Source organism: Trematomus bernacchii, unplaced genomic scaffold (genome assembly GCF_902827165.1).
Source record: "Trematomus bernacchii unplaced genomic scaffold, fTreBer1.1, whole genome shotgun sequence".
Classification (NCBI taxonomy): domain Eukaryota; kingdom Metazoa; phylum Chordata; class Actinopteri; order Perciformes; family Nototheniidae; genus Trematomus; species Trematomus bernacchii.
The window spans coordinates 17,345,784-17,367,466 of NW_022987648.1; the positions used below are offsets into that span (position 1 = coordinate 17,345,784).

A 21,683-nucleotide genomic window follows, 5' to 3' on the forward strand; every position below is an offset into this window, starting at 1 on the left:
CAATGCAGATTATTGACATTAGGTCTGGCAATGCAGTCAATCATTATCCTGGTGATTATTTCGCAGATAAACCTAGTAACCCCGCCCCCTTTTTAAAAAAACGGCTCTTTTGAACGGCTCTTTTGAACGGCTCTTTGAAAGGAACGGAGCCATAAGATCCGGCTCCCTTCAAAGAGCCATAATTCCCATCACTAGCGCCGCGGCTGTCATGAGGCATTTGTAAAACCTGTTTAGTTTGTTTGTGGAGTGGCAGGAAATTAGCTCCATAGACATCTGAAAGGGATAAACACATTATGTTTATCGTGCTTTAAAGTGGTGTAGCTGAGGGTAGACATGCATGTATAAAGTCTGTGTCTTATCAGCTTTATTGCCATACAAATAAAATAAAAACATTATATGATGACGATTATAATCATATTATTATATTATTATATTAAATTATATTTTCGCACGATAACTGACCGGATTACGAGTGTTGTTAAACTGTTCTAAAACGAATCGGCATGCAAAATTGAAAACCAGAAACACCATGGATGTATAGAAATACACTAGCTTACTGAAGAACAGGCACTACAGTGTAGGCCTGGCTTCGCCCTTAACAATGCGATGTTACGATGCGAATAATGGCACATAAACAAGGGATTTTACATACCGTGTTCTTTCTTCCTAAAAAAACGGGCATTTGTTGATAGAAATCATCCTTAAAGTGCAGTTAAGCACTGTAATTACACCGTAAAATAAAGGCTGAGTGATAGCATTTGGAGCCCTCCTTTTTCCTGCAAAGGGCTGTTTACCGGACACAGGGGCTGCAGAAACATCTAGCGTGCGGCGGAATAACTTGTATTGCCTATGCGTCGCAGAGAAGGAGACATTAATGTAGGAGAGTCTGCACATCCTAAGTTAAAAATGAATTATACCGGACAAATTATTGTTATGATGATCCAACATTAAATCAGTGTGTGCAAACTTTACAACACCAAGTATATGATGGGCATTTATTGTATATTCCAAGTCAATATCAATGAGGTATACTATCCTAGTGACTTCCTCGTCCCTCAGAAAAGTTTCGTGTCATTGGGGAGTTCACAAGAAACTATCTGTGATAGCACTGATGTTGCTGCCCTCTTAAGTTTCGATTCGTACAAAATGGCTTTTGACTTTTGAAACGCACTGTATGTACCAGGAAACGACGATTAGGGGTTGGACATCAGCAGCCTTTATAAATAGGAGAACTGAGGAAACATCATTTATTTGGCAAACTTGGCACAAGCTGAACCGAACGGACAACTCTTCAAATATGAATGAGGTAGGCCTACTGTTGTTTTCATTTTGATGTTTTACTTTTGTGTTATTTTTATTAGCATCTGATTAAATAAAAATATGTTTTAGGTTATATATGAGGAAATCTAACAATTGTGATACCAGTAAAATAAAAAGGTTCTGATTTATACAGATTAAAAAAAAGTATTCATGCTCATACTTCATTCACCATCCCTGTATGTATAATTAGCATTTGTTTTTTTGCATTTTATCGGTTCATTTCCTGCTTTGGGGTTGGGCTTTATTCTTTGTGAGACAGCCGCAATATCCACCACAGAGAGGCTGCAGAAAAAGAGAAGGTAAAGTTGAAACAAATATTTTTTTTTTTTGTTACAAAAACTGTTGGCAGCTTATTCCTTAAAACAGAAACCTCAGATTGCTGCTCAGTCTAGCTGGCGAGCACCAACCAGATTCATTTTTTAAAATATATATATTTAAGAAGTACAATATATGACAAGGGGCCATTATACTTTTAGAATTTGTTTAGTTTTTGACTTTTATGTTATTTATGCAGTTGGCCCCCGGTCCGTAGTTTGGACATCCCTGGTCTAGAGACTGCCTTCATCTCCTAACTTTAAAATGATACAAATTCAATAAATACATTAAAAAACGTTTGGGTGATTATGTATTGCTAGCCAGTCCATATTTGACTGCAGGGGAGATACAAAAAATTGCTCTACTTAAAAAAGGGGAGCTTAGGTAAAGTGGCTCATCTCACCCCTTTGGTTTTACAAAAATGGGACAGTCCAATCATCCACCCGGCAGGTGTGATTCAGCAGCTCACTCTTTTGCCAGGAGGAGGTGAGCTGCATGAAACTATCCTCATCCCAATACCCCTCCTCGGCTCTGTTTCACTTCGTTTAAATGGATTCCTTGCGTCCCTCACTTGCGTCGTTTCCCTGCGACTAGTCCCTCCCACCATGGAAGCATGGAGAGACGCAAGGAAACCACGAGAAGCAGGGAAATGAGTTTTAAGAGCAATGGGACGTCCTTTCCTCCGGAGGGTCACGTGAAGCGACGTCCGTTTGTGATGACGCTGCACAGCTGATGTCTGACAGCAGCCAGCTCTGTCCCCGTTGTTTTCACAAACACCCCCGCCTCTGTTAGTACACATTTACTGACACAAACATTTGTATCATCTGTTGTAGACCCAAATACATTAAATAAGAACTCATTCTCAAAAAAGATAAACGCCATTCTTAAAATGTATAAACGAACAATAGTTAGATTAATATTGATTAGAGTGCACAATAGAAATAAAATAATTGAGAGAAGAAAGAGAGATATGTTATCTATCAAAACCCAGTTAGATTAACATTCATTGGATTGCACACTTAGTTTGTTTGTGTGGATATGTATGGAGCTAATTTCCTGCCATAACTCCACAAACAAACTAAACGTTGGGTTACGTATGGTAACCCTTGTTATATTAACACAGGCGGAGCCCTCTACTGGACTCTATGGGTACTACCCTCTCATGCAAGCATTCACCTACTGAGATTTCTATAGACGTAGCCGGCCCCGGGGCGGGCTTACCTGAATGCGTGCGCATCTCACTTCCGTATAAAAGGAGGCCTCGCCTCCTGACAACTATCCTACACCACTCTTCAGCGAGCGGTATAGGACAGACAGTGCCCCCAAGGTAGAGGGCTCCGCCTGTGTTAATATAACAAGGGTTACCATACGTAACCCAACGTTATATCTCTCACAGGCTCCGCCCTCTACTGGACTCTATGGGTACAGTGGGCGGAGCCCCGATGTATGCACGTACTGTCGTCCAGCACACCGTTCCACCTCACTGTCCCTGACCGGCTTTAGCAGCCACTGCGCCTCACTCACCTCTCCCTCGGTTGTAACCGTGGAGAAGTCCGGGCTGCGGCCGATAGAGCACACCCTGACGCGCTTGCCTCGCAAAAAAGTGTGCTCAAAGATAGTGCTGAGGACTCCCGTGCGTCTGCCCATAGGCAGCCAGGGAAAGTCTGCAGCCCTGTATGGGTTCACTATGCACTCTCCCTCCTGAGTCCCTAAAGAGCACGGGGAGAACGCAAGTGCCCCCTATGGCCCCCCACTCCGCCACTGACCCTGTGCAGAGTGTGTAGGGACAATAGTATGGAGGGCTCTCCCCCTCCTGCCCCCAGGCAGGCGAGGGGAGCCCTTCAGCCCTGTAAGGGCCCGAAACGCATTACATCACCCCGCGACCCTCCAGGGGTCCGGAGAAAATGTAAGCGCATTTACGCCCGGGGAGGGGGTCAGATGCCCACTGACCCACAGCCCCCCCCCTCCTCACCAGTCCTGTGTTGCCCCAGCAAGCACAGACGCTGAGAAAGAGCCAGACATATCCAAGAGATAAAACTTTATGAAGGGGCCTGGCGTTGACCAAGACGCCGCCGTGCATATATCCTCCACACTCACACCGCTGAATAAGGCTGTTGATGCAGCCACAGCTCGTGTGGAGTGCGCACGGACCCCCATGGGACAGGCTCTCCCTGCCTGCTTGTAGGCGTGTGCAATGGCTTCGCAAAGCCAGCCTGCCAGGCGTTTCTTGGACAGAGCTTTTCCAGTCACCCCGCCCCCGAAGCACACAAACAGCTGTTCAGTGCGTCTCAGGGTAGCTGTGCGCTCTACATAATATGCTAATGCGCGCACCGGGCAGAGGAGGTGTAATTTGGCTTCTCTAGCCCCACCATGGGGTGGAAGACTAAAACCCCCCAACTGAATAGCCCTCGACCTGAAACCACTCCTTAAGCTCTTGGGCACAAAGGAGGGGTTCGGTCTGAGTGTCGCCCCACTCTGGTCACCCCGAATCAGTAAACAGCTCGGGTGCACTGACAGAGCGGTTAACTCGGACACTCTTTTGGCTGACGTTAAGGCAAGTAGCAACGCTGTCTTCCACGACAGTGCTTTCAGGGAGGAGAGCTCAAGAGGCTCAAAAGGCTCCGTGACCAAAGCCTCGAGCACCAGCGGCAGGTCCCACTGTGGGGCGGAGGCGTGCACCACCGGGCGCAGCCTCCTGACCCCCTGTAAAAACCGCAACATCAGTGGTTGATTAAAGGCTGACCTGCCGTTGAATCCCTCATGACAGGACGAGATGGCTGCTGCATACACCTTCACTGTGGAATGAGCAAGCCCTCTGTCTACCAGTAACTGTAAGAAGGATAAAATAGAGCCCAACTCACAAGATAGGGGCTCTATTCCCCGCTCCTCACACCAATGCTGGAATCTCAGCCACTTTGGCCTGTAACAGGCTGTGGTGGATTCTGCTCTAGCTGCCTGGATAGACTGAATAACGCTGTCAGACAATCCACCCTGTCTCAGCCTGTCCCTCTCAGGAGCCAAGCCTGAAGAGGACGGCCCAGAGTGGGTAACGCCCCGATTGCACCTGCCTCTTGAGACATCGCCCCCCAGAACTGGGGGATCGCCCAGGGCTGGCCCACCTTCATCTGTGTCATTTCTGAGTACCACGGAGCCCCGACGCGATCCGGTGCCACCAGAATGACTGCCAGACGTTCTCGCCTCACTCTCCCCAGGAGAGGGAGAATGAGACGCAGCGGTGGAAAGGCGTATAGCAGCTTCCTTGGCCATGGCTCGTGTGCAAACGCGTCCACCCCCAAGGGCGGGTCGTCGCTCAGGACCATGGAAAACCACAGGGCACAGTGGCTGTTGCGCCGGCTGGCGAACAGGTCCACTTCCGCTCTCCCGAACTGGGCCCAGATCTGCTTCACCACCTCCGGGTGAAGCGTCCATTCGCCTGGCAGGGGGCTGCCCCTCGACATGAGGTCGGCCCCCCTGTTCTCCAGTCCCGGGATATGGAGGGCTCTCAGAGATAATACCACCTCTGATGCCCATAACCACAGCCTCTCCGCTGTGGCCAACAAGGCGGCGGAGCGGACTCCGCCCTGCCTGTTGATATAAGCCACTGTGGTGCTGTTGTCGCTCCTGACCAATACATGTCTCCCTTGAATTAGGGGCATGAAATGCTGGAGGACTAACACTACCGCCCGTAGCTCTAGGAGGTTGCTGTGTCGTGTTTCTGTTAGAGACCAGCGCCCACCTATAGCCCTCTTCAGGCAGGTCCCTCCCCATCCTGTTCTGGATGCGTCCGTGAACACTGTGATGTAGGAGGTTACCCGCCCCAGTGGAGACCCCCTCCGGAGGCGCCCGGGAGACCCCCAGAACCGGAGGTTGCCCTCCACTGAGGGGGGGATGGTCACCAGCCGCCGTTTGTGCCTCTTGGGATCCAAACGCAGACTGGAAAACCACCTCTGCAGGCGGCGCATATGCAATAACCCCAACGGGACCACAACGTGAGCAGCCGCCATGAGACCCAGAGTCTGCATGACAGTTAAAGCTGTCACTGTTGCCCCCTGTCGCAGCCTGTGCACCGCCCTGAGAAGGGACGCACGTCTGCTCTCTGACAGGGTGGCACGCAGCGCGTCTGCATCGAGCACCACTCCCAAATACAACGCCTGTTGGTGAGGTATGGGGGTGCTCTTTCCCCAATTGATCGCAAAGCCTAATTTGGTTAGGTGTGTGATCAATTGTGCTGTGCAACACATTGCCTGTTCCCGGGACCCAGCCATGACTATGAGGTCGTCTATGTAAAAGAAAACTCTCATGCCCTGGGCGCGCAGCGGTTGAAGCGCTGTGGCCACACATTTGCTGAATGTGCGTGGGGATAGGGAGTAGCCGAACGGGAGTCTGTTGTACTCGTAGGCTGTCCCTTGAAAGGCAAAACGCAGATATTTCCTGTGCTCTGGCACAATCTCCACATGAAAATATGCGTCTTTCAGGTCGATGGTGGTGAACCAATCGCCCGGCTGCACTAGCCCCATTAACTGTTTGATAGTTAACATGTGAAATTTCCTGCGGCAAATGTGAAAATTCAGGCTGCGCAAATCTAGAATAGGTCTGAATTCCCCTGTCTTCTTGGAAACCAGGAAGTACATGGAATAAAAACCCCTTTCTTTTTGCTGAGGATGCACCACAGACACTGCCTGTTTCTGCACCAAAGCCTGAATCTCTGTTGAGAGGAAACCCATCTCCTCTTGGGATGATAGAATTACCTCTCGCATGCCTCTGAATGGAGGTGGGACGCTGCAAAACTGGAGTGAATAACCCCGTTTCAGCGTCCTGTCCATCCACTCTGACAGTACACAGCTGAGTTTCCATTCCCCATAAAACTGAGTTAATGGACAAGCCCTTAGCTGTGGGGCCGCAGCTATAAAGCTGTGATACTCTCTGGTGACCCGTTCCGCCGCAAAATCCCCCGTGAAAGGAAGATTTGCCCATGGAGGGTCGACACAGAAAGGGCCGATTATTTATTGAGGTCCCTGAACACACCGTCGCGCGCTCTTGTGTGAGCGCGCGCTCCACCCTAACGCTGTTCTCATTACCATGGTAACCAGCATTAACCGGAGTTTTTATTGACGTAATGTGTTCACCTGAGGTCCCTGAACACACCATGGGCTCTTGAGAGAGCGCGAGCTCCGCCATAATGCAGCTTTTACCACTACGGTAAACTGTATTATTTGGAGCCTTTATTCTAGGCGTAGTGTGTTCCCTAACCATAATGCGCCGATTAGCAAGCCCCTGTACCCGCATAGCGCTACTATAGCACTTCCTGCGGTTTATCTCTCTCATCTGCGCATGCCCACTAGCTATCTCCTTTACAGGAGAAATAACCGGGGTAGCGAGTGGGGAATATGTACAGTCAACAAAGTGTGTGAGTGCAGGGTTGTGAAAACACATGACACTCAGACTTGGATACAGATCACCTCTTTCTTTATTAGTTTTCCTAATAAAAGGGACCTGGGCATTGAACAGGGAGGAGGTGGGATTCACCCTAGCGTCCTGGGTGGAGAGACCCGATGAGACGCTTCCTCCCTCCGCCAGTCAGCTGCGTTTTGGCGGAGCTCCCCACCCGGCGGTTCTCTGCTGCTGCTGAGACTGCCGTGGCCGGGCAGCCCGCCCCCGTGAGTGCCGGTACGCTGGCCCCACGGGGTTGGTTGAAGAAGCGGAGGGTGCTACCGACACGGGACCTTCGTACCGGCGTCTCTCCCTCCGTCTCACCGTTGCGCTGCGTTCCGCCGCCCGCGGAGGACGCTGTGACACCTGGGGAGAAGCTAGCGGCAACATGCAGCTAAGCTGCAGCCTCTCTTCCTCCAGACGGCTGAAACGCTGGGTGACCGAGGCTATAGACCCAAAGAGCCCTTCCGCGGAAACGGGGGCTCCAAGGAGATCTGCTCGGTCTTTTTTGGGCAGCGCGGTGAGTCCCAGCCACACATGACGAGACGCCACTGTGGCTAAGGACATCACCCGCCCGGCTGCGGTGGCCACTCCATGGATCAGATTATTCATCTGACCTATGCAGCGGTCCGGATAATCATCCCCGTCCTGAGACGGGAGAGCGGGGGCGTCTGCTCGAGGAGTAATCAAGGAGACGCCCAACACACCCAGATTATTAGCCGCAGCCGCCATCTGTGAACCGAGCCTGAACATTTTATCTAAATATTCCAAGGCTTCCCGGTCCCGCGGCAGCGGGGGCAGAGGTTTTTTCCCCTCCGCCCAACCAGCTGATCGTGGCAACAGATGGGCCGCCAGGCTCTCGTCGAGGGGGGGCACGCCAGAACACCCCGTGTCTGATCGGCCCTGCACCCTGATAATGCCCGACATGGATGCTATGGCGGCCTTCGTCTTCAATGGACGCCGCCATGTCGCCTCCACACACTGCCAGATGTCTGGCAACGGGGGCGAGACGAAAGCCGGCTGCGCCGGAAGCACCGGGCCGTAAAACCCCTGCCTAAGGCGGCTTACAGGCCTCGGTGGCAGCGGTGGGGGGAGCGGTAAGCCTACACGCTCCGCTGCCTGGGTCATCACCGCTGGGAAGTCCAGTCGCGCAGACCTGAGTGCTGGGCCCTCCTGGCTGTCGGACCCGGGGGTGTCGGACAAGGAGATGTCGTCATCCTCCTCCGCGAAGTCGACCACTCGGTCCCTCGGAAGGACGAATTCAAACGGCACGTCCTCCAGGTCGTCCATGTCCACCACCTCAAGGTCCACATCCTCTTCCTCTCCGTGCACCTGCGGGCCGAACTTCCTTGAGAAGTACTCCGCACGATGCCGGCGGTTTAGCATCGGGATCGAACAGCAGGAAACACAGGCCGGTGTCTGGCCCGCTCCCTGCTCAGCGTGATCCTGTCCCAGGCACTGGAAACATTGGCGATGCGGGTCTGCTCCCGCAATCAGTCCAGGGCACGACGGGCAACTGCGATGCTCCAGGAGTGGCTCCATTTTCACAACAATATCTCTTTCTACTTCCTTTCTCCCAATTTGTACGTCTCGGACTCAGTGCTAGGCTATCACCTCCGCTCGCTGAAGAGTAAAGGATAGTTGTCAGGAGGCGAGGCCTCCTTTTATACGGAAGTGAGATGCGCACGCATTCAGGTAAGCCCGCCCCGGGGCCGGCTACGTCTATAGAAATCTCAGTAGGTGAATGCTTGCATGAGAGGGTAGTACCCATAGAGTCCAGTAGAGGGCGGAGCCTGTGAGAGATATAACAGGTTTTACAAATGCCTTATGATTCACTAACAAACACAATGTGGTTTGCAAATACAAAACACCATCTACAAACTAATGAATTTAGTTTTGCAAAGAAAAAACGTATCTATCAAACAAACACATAACATTATTCTAATAAATCATGTTTCAGAGACAAATTCAGCTTAGGTTTTACAAGTACACAACTTTTTTTTACAAGTGCACAAATTTGTTTTACAACTACAACACTTTGTTTTACAACTACAAAACTTTTTTTTACAAGTACACAAATTTGTTTTACAACTACAAAACTTTTTTTTACAAGTACAAAACTTTTTCTTTTCACGGCGGAATATTACTGCCAAAAGTCACGTGAGTGAGTCACGTGACTTTTGGCAGTAATATTCCGCCGTGGCTGGCTCATACACAGTCACACATGCTCACTCACACATGCTACACGGCAGCAGGGGGCGCTACTGAGTCCATTGGGAAGACGGGAGGTTGAGCAGAGCATGGAACAGCTCTTGCCAGTCTGATGACAGGTGTTATAGTGATAATATTATAAACAAGGTGAATTTAGCGATCACAACGAAAACAGCCAAGACACATATTGAGCCCAGAAAATAAATGTTATTAGGGGCTGTAACTATAATAAGCCTTTGTCTAAAATGGACAACATTGTAACTAAAGAGATTTAAACTATATATACAGCCAGGGGACGTTCGGGACGAATCCCGATGGGCCGGTACTGAAGTGGGCCGGTCGGATAAGTCACTGCTCACCCCCCCTTCCCCCCCGTCGACAATTTCCTCGCGGTATTTACTTGCGGCACCACCGAGGTGGGCCGCTTACTTGCGGTACCGAGGTGGGCCGGCGGTACCGAAGTGGGCCGGTCGAGAGTCCCGGGCTGATTTGTTGTCCCAGTCCGCCCCTGTATACAGCGATTCTGCACTCGGTCAATCAGCTGCTTTTCATTTTTATTCCTGCTATATTCAATGAGTGATACAAATATTTTTTACCACAAGTTCTTAATAAAACTGACACTGTTGGACTTGGTACTAGTTGACTGCAACCAGAAATAAAATGAAGTACTTTACTGTGTACTTTGTGAGTAATCCTCTGTCAGAGTCCCCTCCATAGTACATAATGCATGTTTTTTGCTATCTTTGATGAATGATAAAAATAAAATGTTACCATTAGTTCTTAATGAAATTGATACGGTTTGACTTTGTATTAGTAAGCCTACTACTAACAATACATTGAAGTACTTTTACTGTGTATTTTTTGAGAAATACTCTGTCAAAGTCCCCTCCTGTGAACAAAATCAAGCCACTTCTGCTAAGTTTGATGAGGGAATTCTTTTTTGTTGCCATTAGTTCTTCGTGAGATTGATCCTGTTGGACTCAGTACTACTGATACTACTCCCACAAGTACTATGAAGTACTTATTGTGTACTTTTCCAGTAATCCTCTGTCAATGTCCCCTCCTGAGTACAAGAATGCATGTTTTTCTTTTAATAAGCATTAAAAAACATTTCTTCCTGAGACTGATATTGTTGGACAGAGTATTTTAAGAGGATGGTAGACATGATATCAGCAATACTTCCAGTCAGTACTCCGGCAGCAGCATTTTCACACCTTGGAAAGTCTTTAGAGTCTGGCCTGGAATGGATAGCTGGTCACAAATATCCTTCAGCAAAGTAACACACTCTGTCACATGGTTGCCCTCTTATGATGCTGCTGTCTTTTAATATATAATTATTCCTCTGCCGCTAGTTCGTTCCTCGCAGATTCTTCAGTCTCATCAGCCTCATCCTTCCATCAGTCCCAGTTAACGCCTCCAGCCCACTTCCAGTATCTGACTCCATATGATATTGTCCTGATGCTGTAAGGGTGATGCCCCATGATCACAAAATGACCCCTCTAGAGTGCCAAGGACCTCATATTATGTCTGTCATTAATGTTACATCACCCATTAAATCACCCAAAAAATATTTTTTTCCCTCATCAAACTTAGAAGTGGCTTGATTTTGTTCTCAGGAGGGGACTTTGACAGAGTATTTCTCAAAAAAATACACAGTAAAAGTACTTCAATGTATTGTTAGTAGTAGGCTTACTAATACAAAGTCAAACCGTATCAATTTCATTAAGAACTAATGGTAACATTTTATTTTTGGGTCATTCCAGAATTGGAGGACATTTCATGTCCCCCATATAAAAAATCTAATAATCCATGCCCAAAAAGCTAAGACATGCACTTGTTGTGTTAAATATACTTGTCTTGAGACAAGATGCATATAAAGTTGTAGAAAAAGTGGTTTCAAAATATTATTTAAAATATCAAATAGCTCTCGAACACCCCCTAAAATTGCCCTTTTCTCTTGTCCCAGCTTCTTGGTGACCAACTTGCATGTCAACTATAACATTTAAAATAGGGTTTTTATTTACTTTTTTGGTATTATTCTATTGATATATGTGTCTTGTAATGGTAAAATCAATTTGTTAAATCATAAACACATTTTAAATAACAGTAATTTTGCACAGAAGGTGTGTCCCTCAACATGCGCGCAACCCTGTTACCGAAACCTTTTTAGCTTGGCAGAGGAAGTGAAAAAACTGTTTGTCGCATGACACAGTGGAAAGGACATCAGCAAGCCATGTGCTACTACCATGGGTAGACCAAAACTAAGTCCTCTCTTTTATTTGTAATATATTTCCAATCTTGTCACTCTTGAAGGAGTGTGGCACTCATACAAACGCAACCCTGTTACTCAAATTATGAAACAAAAACAAATTAATTTCAAATGTATCTTTCTTTTGTTAAATATATATAAATATAAATATAATATAAAGTGTGTCCATTCCTTGACAATAGCATTACATTGTGCAGCTAGCATTAATTCCTGAGGTAAAAGCTAAAATTAGCATTGATTTTCAACCCTGTTACTTGCAACCCTGTTACTATAATTAGAGTAACAGGGTTAATTCTTCATTGGAAAATATACATTTGATGCCTTAGCTGGGCAAATCACTTTTTTTTATGAATTATTATCTGTTTTTCCTAAATACATAACAAAAAATAATAAAATGAAAGGTTCATTTTTCAAAAATGTTGGTGTCTAAATTGTCCTCCAATTCTGGAATGACCCTTTTATCATTCATCAAAGATAGCAAAAAACATGCATTATGTACTATGGAGGGGACTCTGACAGAGGATTACTCACAAAGTACACAGTAAAGTACTTCCTTTTATTTCTGGTAGCAGTCAACTAGTACCGAGTCCAACAGTATCAGTTTTATTCAGAACGTATGGTAAAAAATATTTGTATCACTCATTGAATATAGCAGGAAAGAAAATGAAGAGCAGCTGATTGACCGAGTGCAGAATCGCTGTATAGTTTAAATCTCCTTAGTTACAATGTTGTCTATTTTAGACAAAGGCTTATTATATTTACAGCCCTAAGAACATTCATTTTCTGGGCTCAATATGTGTCTTGGCTGTTTTCGTTGTGATCGCTAAATTCAGATGCTGGATCGCTAGAAACACCGCTGTCATGATCAGGCTGGCAAGAGCTGTTCCATGCTCTGCTCAACCTCCCGCCTTCCCAATGGACTCAGTAGTGCCCCCTGCTGCCGTGGAGCATGTGTGAGTGAGCATGTGTGAGTGTGTATGAGCACAACCACGGCGGAATATTACTGCCAAAAGTCACGTGACTCAGTCACGTGACTTTTGGCAGTAATATTCCAGTCACGTGACTTTTGGCAGTAATATTCCGCCGTGAGAAGAAAAAGTTTTGTACTTGTAAAAAAAAGTTTTGTAGTTGTAAAACAAATTTGTGCACTTGTAAAAAAAAGTTGTGTACTTGTAAAACCTAAGCTGAATTTGTCTCTGAAACATGATTTATTAGAAAAATGTTATGTGTTTGTTTGATAGATACGTTTTTTCTTTGCAAAACTAAATTCATTAGTTTGTAGATGGTGTTTTGTATTTGCAAACCACATTGTGTTTGTTAGTGAATCATAAGGCATTTGTAAAACCTGTTTAGTTTGTTTGTGGAGTTATGGCAGGAAATTAGCTCCATAGATATGTAGCAAATTAACATGTTAAATAGCACTTAATGACTGACTGAATGGAAATGACAATAAATGAAGATGTAAAACGAAAAAAGCGATCATGAAAATATTTCCAATAAATGAATAAAATGATTTTTGACCACTTTGTTGTTCAGATATATCACATATTTGTAACTAAATTATGCATTAATTGAAACAAAACACGGTATAAAGTTTATACTATAAACTGAGGAGTGAGTCCCGTGAGTTTCATGTGTTTTCTTCACTCCGCTGGGAAATTGCTCTCATGTCAAGAAGCATCAGATCATTGCATGCGCTGCATCGTCCAATCAGTGAGCGATACACAGTAAGGGGGCGGGGCGAGTGTCTGAGGATTTCATCGAAGGATGGTCTGGTGGTTCCTCGATTATAGCTCCTCCATTATCGCTCCTCGCTCCTCGCTCCTCGCTCCTCCGGCAAAAATAAGGCCATTGGGACGCTACTCAAGATGGCGCAGACAAATCAACTTCCGGTGAGACCGAGACCGAGGAGCGAGGAAATGAAAAATAAGAGAAGTGAAACGCAGCCCATGACTCCTCTCTTCCCCTCCTCCGGGACTTGACCCGGAAATCGATCAAGACACGCCATTTTGAAGGACGTCCCAATAGCTGAAATGCACACGGAGGAGTCGAGGAGGGGTGAGGGAGGAGACGAAAGGGAGGATACAGGAGAGCAGACTACGCGGAAGTGTTTTCACTACTCGCGTATAAAACCCCCGCCCCCCACCTTCACAGCTGGTCGATTTCAACACAGGAAAACGAAGAACTGGAAGAATGAGTTGAAAAGCGTCACATAAATGTATAAGTGCTCACAGCTCCGTGGGAATTATTATGTGCAATTCATTTCTTAAGGTTATACTAACAATTTAAGTCATGTTTAATGATCTTGAACGTCACTAAAACATAGCTATTAAGAAAGCTATTTCATGAATGGCTAGATCTTGATAAATAACAATTATTTGTATTGTTTTGTGTTAAGATATTCAGGAGTTAAATTATTTAAAATTCACAGTCCTGAATGTGCGTTTGTGGTGAATGTGGGGATCTACAGGACACACATGTTCAGAGTAAAGGCTTTCACATTATTATAATTATAATTTTATTGAAATGTACATTTTACACCAAAACGGAACACAAAAGCAGGACCAACCATCATACATTGAATTCCTTGACTAAAAAGAGACAGATTCATAATTTAAATACATATTTAACAATAAATGGGCCGGTTCTAAGGGGTTATTCAGTTAAACCCAATGAGAGGGGATACAGCTGTGCACATGTCATCATTAACAGACGTCGTTTAAGAGTGACGTTTGAGTGAACGAGGACATCCCAATTAATACCTGAGGACTCCTCTGTCCTCGCGTCACCTCCTCGTGTCTCTCGCTCGCATCTTACGGAGGCGGAGCTAAGACGCAAGGAAGGGACGCGAGTGAGGGAAAGGAGGAGTCGAGGAGGGGTATTGAGACGAGGCTAGCAGCATCACCGTGGTGCAGCTCCCCGCACAGACTGAGGGGACTTGTTACACGGAGCCCATCACCGGGGAAGCCTGTGGCGGGAGAAGGCGGTCTGCTCGGCCTGCCCTTGGCTCTGGGGTCCCTCCTTAAAAAAAGTCTCATCCTTAATCCTAGACAGTAGCACATGGTATATATTGTACGACATTTTTTAAATGTTGATATGTATTCGCTCATAGCCTACTGTGCCTTTCACGCAGACAATACAAGTGAATTTTGAAATGACAAATAGGTTTATGTTTCAAGTTTATTTGCATTAAAAACGTGTTTTTAAACCCTTCTGTTCAAATTTGATATTTTGTTTCTTAAAAGATTAAATCTTTAAAAACATGCTGTTTGCCATTTTTAAAGTTTGATGGAAGAAATTAAAATATAGGTCACTGACGTGGAGCTTTATGCCTGCAATGCTTTCAAAAAAAATGTTGGTGTTTCAGTTTTGAGTGAATATGGATGTTAAATTCACAAATGAGTATGAATAATCTTGAACAAGAACAGGATCTTGAGCCATGATGTTTTTAAAGTACAGAAACATTCAGAATGCATGACGATTCCTTCAAAGGTTTTGTAATAGACCCCTAGTACTTTTAATTTATAAAGTAATAATAATACATGTGAATGATTGAGCTCATTAGTGGCCTGACTGGCCCTCCTAATTTGGTCCTTAATGACCCCATGATGTGATTATGTATATCTTAAAACCTTTAACAACTATATTTAGATGTTCACAAATATCTACATTTATGTATAAATACATGTGTAGCAGTTAGACAAACATAATTAATAGATTATCTCATTAATACCTATTTTATATATTAAAAAAAAGTTTACTAAACCACCGTTTGTTGACAAAATGATTTGGGTTGAAAGTTATACTGTTGTGTCTCAAACAGATAGACTAGGTTATTAATTTATTTGCCTAATAGTTGCTTAAAATGCTACAATAACATTTTCAATTCGTTTTTAATCTGCCATGTACGGTAATGTCTCTCAGCCACCGTAGTGTCGTGTCAGGTGGGCGTGTCGTGCAGGGGGCGTATCGTGTAGTGTCGTGTACTTGCCACGGCCGCAGCTGGACCAAGCCCCCAGGAAGTGCGCCGGACTCAGATGAAAATATTCGTGCTGGCCAAACGGCGGTACTACACTTCCTTTTGGTTGCCAGGCCCGGAAACACTTTTTCCCATTGACTTACATGGGGAAAGAGTGGTCTGTAAATCGTTGGATAATTTTTTTTAAACTAAATAAACTACCCAGTATGAACACTTGTATAGCCCTTATTAAAAACATTCGTTCCTTAAGTTGTAAAAATGTGCTAATAACGTTATTCTGAGAGTTATTTCCCTCTGCATTATGAACGCGCATCTAACCCACGGGACCGCGCCGCCCGGCACGTTCAAGTTACGTGTTCAGCACTAGTATGCGTTTATCTTTACCCATGGATGTACAATAAGAACGGACCCATATCGCCTTACTGCCAGCCCACGGAGCTGTAATAATGGATATATTGCACATGTTTGCTGTAATTCATAATTTGTAAAATATTATACTACATGGGCTGTATGATTAAATCTTGTACCGTAAATGTTGTATTAAATAAAGTTAATATTACCGACGTAGATTAACGTCCCTGTAGCTTCTTATTGCACTAAGAAGCTTATTGCACTGTGTATATATATATATATATATGCATGAAAGAATTATTGCACTATATATATATATATATATATATATATATATATACAGTGCAATAATTCTTTCATGCTAAATGAAGCTCTGTTGCTTGGATATCACTAGATCCTGTTACAGCGTAATATAAAAGTACATAACGATTGATGTGTAAATTAGCATAATTACTAGCTAACCGCTAGCTGCTAACTGCCGCCTCGTTAATATCAAATCTATCATAACAAACCATTACCATGCTGTCATGAACGTGCAGTGCTGTTACGTGTACGCAAATTGACGTGCTTGATGTGAACGAGCATTTTGGGGGGCATGGTTAAAGTTGCGCATGCGCTATGAGCGCACATACGGGTACTTCTCAGGCATGCCGGGTAAACTGTGACGTTTCGCTCTCTCAAAAGTTGGGCCATTTTATCATCATGCGCGAATGAGCAACTCTCATAGGAATGAATGAGGCCCCACCTCCCACGCTGTATCCAGTTCTTATAGAGTGGCGAAGTCCCTCCCCTTCCCTCCCCTTCCATGGGACCTTATTTCGGAAAAAATTATGTATTGAAGTCAATGGAGAGAGAAAGATTATCTTTCGATCCCGTTTGAATTGTGCCATGAATTACACATATGATGTTTGTCAATTTAAAAGATAATTTTGCAAGTCAAAAAAAAATAAATATGTCGTAAAACTGTGAAGTAACACATTTGTTTGTGTGAAACGCTCAATGAACTACATCTCTGGTCAACAACACACGTCACCAAGATGGCCGTCACTACTGTCTTGTCAACAAAACGATTGACTATCCTCACTATCACCACAATGAAACACGTCCTGAAGAATGTCATGCAAAGCTGCCTGCCTGCCTTCCTTTGATTCTCTCTGAACTGCCTGGTCGTTTTTAATGTTTAATGTCAACCATTTGTGCAGATAGCATGAAGTAGAGAAGATCGCCGATGCTAACGTTAGCGTTAGCATTTCTCCCCCGGGCTTAAATGGTGTATTATAGAATGATCACACCGGTGACAGTACTATTCAAAGGGTTCACGAAATATGACTACTACTCTTACTGTTTAACATTTTGGGTTACTTAATGTTACTTCATGTTAAGGCTAATAAAAATGACAAGGCTGTAATGCTAACTAACGTGCTAGCTACTAGCTAGGTAGCTAACTTGATCAAGCCACTCCTGGTCCTTTCATCAGACGGGAAGCAAAAGAACGAGCAAGACCCATTGCTGGTATAATAACAACCTGGTACTAAGCACACAGGCATCTTGTTAAAGTTATCTTATCTTAGCCAGCGCCATATAGATAGATTATATCTATATTGCGCTGATCTTAGGTATCTGAATGGTGGAGGAAAACAATTGTGACATCACTTACGCGACTCTGGGATTTGTAGTCTTTCTAGTTACGTATTTTTCATAGTCTTATATTTCAACAGTTTTACGACAAACTGTGACTTTTTTGACATGGACATTATTTTTTAAGATTGACAAACATCATATGTGTAATTCATGGCACAATTCAAACGGGATCGAAAGATACGTTTTCTCTCCCCATTGACTTCAATGCATAATTTTTCCGAAATAAGGTCCCATTACCCGGAAGTAAGTGGGCGTGACTTTGCCACTCTATTATACATCCATGAGCTGGACCCTTCTCGTTCCGTTGACCATTAACTTCCGGTAAAAGTCCCTTCAACATAAGAGTCCCGATTTTATTACTACCAAAATAAAAGTGCAAAACGAGAACTTTATCATAGGAAAATATTGGCATAGAAATATAATCACTTCTATAAAAAGGTAACACATTTAAAATATAGTTAGACATATTAAAGGTAATTTACAAGTTTGGTTAACATTTAACACGTTATACATTTGACAAGATCGCGTGCACTCAATCTAGCAAAAAAAAGTTTGTTCTAAAAGGTGTCTGTTAATTTGTGATTTAAAAAAATAACAAAACCTTCACACCTACTTTTGCTTGTGCCGTTTAAAAAATAACTAAGGTGCACTAAAACAAGAAACTAACATTCTACCAATGACATTGAAAACCCTAGAAGTACCTGTATGAAGCATGAAACAAAAGCAATGTGTCATTATGTATCTGCTGATTGGTGTGCAATGGGTTTGAGGTCAACACAACTCAACGGAGGAGAGATTGTACTATAGAAAACAAAAATATGTGCAGAGGAACTTGTGAGATTTCTAATATGTGTGCCAGCGGGTGTGGTTATCACATATGAATAAAAAGGGACGTTTTTTCCTGCAAGCTAATGCAACATTTTTAAAATCCCTTACAGCATCTTTATCAGGAGGGATGAGTTCGAATACTAAGAAAAAAAAAAGTCGGTGAGTTTCAACTGTCTCTTAACCCGCAGCCCAGGGAGTGCCCTGAGTGCTTTTTTATTTATTTATTCATTTATTTAAAAGGGACAGTGCACATTAATTAACATTTCTGTAAATGTGCCAGAGTTAGCCAAGAGGCTATTTTTCATCTGTAGTCCTTGGACAGATTTAGTAACTCACCCTAAAGACACATTTCATGTTAGTGTTTTGATTTTGTATGGGAAAAAAATATCACCTTATATTCAATTGTACATTATTGTTCTTACTTTTTAAACTTCCTAAGCACCATCATGTTGTTATTCAAAGTGCTGTGTGATGCTGTAGAGCTTATTTGCGTGACTGATTATACACAACACATGTATAAATGACATACATTAATTTAACACATGCTACACAATTCAAAATTCCTCTCCATACAAGTCATGTTTAAGTGGCATTTTATCAATTCATTGTAAGGGCAAAGTCACAAATAATATACTTAATATTATGGGTCGCAATACATTTTCTTGGCAACATATATATCATCCTCATCTTACTTCAAGTAAACACTTCGACCCTATGGCTAAAGATTAGTCAAAAGTACCTGCTAGTTGAACTTGTTTCAAATTTTAGCTCTTCGTACCTTGTTTAAAGAAGACTCACCCTGCAGGGATTTTAACTTTTGTTCATCACTCTTTTATCCTCATGTTTGGTTCAGAACGTCCTTCGGGGCAACAGCATCGCCCTTCATTGACTACCTACAAGATATTCTACGACGATATCCAGATGGTGGACAAATTTTGAAGGTGGGTTAAATGCTCTAATTTTACCCAACACTATGTACTAATAAGAATGATAAAGGGGTATTATACCACCCTATCAGGTACAATAAAACCATCAGACAGGTGAGGGAATGCCGAATCAAGTGCAGTTTGTACACACCTACACAGTGAGAGGGAAGTCCATTAGGCAACTTAAGTGAAACGCATGTAAAGGTGGAATAATGGTGTGCAGGGGCGTTAACTTTGCTCTTGTGTAGCCCCGATATGAAGCTTGTCATGCTCTGTTAATGGTAATTGATTTGAATGTATTTGTCAACAGGAGCTGATTCAGAATGCAGATGATGCTAAAGCCACGGAAGTGGTTTTCATACACGATGACAGAAGCTATGGGACTGAGAGCCTGTGGACTGATGAATTGGGAAAATACCAAGGTATGTGGGATGGGGAGGTTGTGGCGCAGTGGGATAGTGCGCCGATCTTTGGCTCAGGGGAGAGCTGGTTCCAGTCCCACTGTAGTGTTATGTTAATGTAATAATGTTCATAAAATAGCCATGCTCTATAGTGGTTATCAACATCAGTTTTTATACATTTAAAGGATAAAGGAGAGGTAGCTTGATGACATAGTGTTGAGGCTTCTAATGAAAAGGGGTAATACTCAAATGTCAGTCCTGCTCAGCTCCCCCTTTGGAGTCTTTAAGTTATGCTTGTTTTCATGTGGGTTTCCTCCCATAGTCCAGTGTGGTTTACCAAAGAGAATGTGTGTTAAGTATTACCACTCAATTCCTCTTTTTTGTCAATACCAGGCTTCTCACCCTTCAAGCGACCCTTAAGTACATAATCACTTGATAAGATGGCATTAGGGTCTAAAATGCTATGTTGTTTATTTTCATCAGTTAAGGCAGTGTAGCTACACCGGTCCAATAAATAAGGCCACGAACATACTGATGTCTTTTTTGAAGGTTTATTCTCTCCCTCTCGCTCTCTTTCTCCGAAGACAACGTGTAAAGAAATGAACAGTTGAAAGTTTACATTAAATCGTAACACCTAACACATTAGCAAAATCAAAGCACACACTAAATATTAACACACATATCAACAAAAGAGAAACATTTACCGTGTGCGCCTCTTGAACCCTGTAGATCAGGGGTTTTCAAAGTGTGGGAAGGTGAGCCTCCCCTCAGAGAACATAAGAACAGCCGTGCCCCCCCTCCCAATTATTATTGCTATTATTATTATTATTATTATTATTATTATTATTATTTAGTGGGAATGCTGATATAGCATTCCAACTATATGTTATGCTACGGACAAAATTCTTATTATTATTCCGCCGACTTATTTTGGCCTTCTTCTCCTCCCACATTCAACATCGCAGAAACTTCGTTCAAACATCAAAACGTTCAGCTCGGTCGGGAATCGCAGGCTATTACTTTTATCATTCATAACTTTCATAATTCCAGAGATACATCCCATAATTCATCACATTTTTAACATGGAAGTCAATGGAGACATTCTTCAGACTTCAACAAATCTTCATGCGACTTCAACTGTTCATTCATACTTTCACTCAGAAACCTCATTCCAACTTTAAAATGTTACACATCTTTCTGACATTATTCGTGTAACACAACTTTTAAATCCGATTCTTACTTTTAGAGATATTAAACATTGTTCAGACCTTGTTAAAGAGGTTTTCTTCAGATTTTAACATTAACTAGAGTGTGTGATGTCACAGCTAGAGTGTGGGAATTCTTGAAATGTGCCTTCATATATTTTTTTAAAACTGCCATAATTCCCAAACCCTACATTCTTGAGACATCATTTTCTCATGACAAACGTAGGAAAACATCTCGTAGCTTGAAAAATGACAAATAATTAAGCAAAAATAATTAAACAAAATGCCTCTTGAGGGCATGAAGTGACAAAAACTTTCAACATGTCTCCATTAAAGCCCATTGTAATTTCAGGCAGATATTTCCTCACAGCAGCAGCCGCACACCTTTAGTTAAACTGCCAAAAAGGCCACATTATTAACCCGAAAGTACACAAAAATTACACTTCAGATACTCAACTTCCTTGACATGCTTCACGTTTTGAAATTTCACAGATATCTGTTACGGTTCTTCGACAAAACGTTCACATGTAACAGGTTTATCTCTCATTCAGAACAATGGAAACCTTTGATCTCTACAGAGCTCGTTAGCTCAACTATAAACACCTGTGTAATGGAACACGATGATGTCATCACTCCAACTGACATGCTCAGAGCAGCAGACTTCAGATAATGGTTAATGGTCGTGCCCTCAACAGCTCTACGTCAATTATGGGGTGTCATCATATGCCGTTCAAGAGAAGAGAGAGAGGGCGATCAAGAGTCAGTTCTAACTGTTCATTTCATTCTCTCTCTCTCTCTCTCTCTCTC

General features: G+C 43.7%; 1 pseudogene; it reads left to right on the forward strand.

Annotated features, from left to right (window-relative positions):
* The first annotated feature begins 1,252 nt into the window (after nt 1-1,252).
* The window catches only part of LOC117485629, a 22,904-nt pseudogene continuing 2,473 nt past the window's right edge, over nt 1,253-21,683 (forward strand).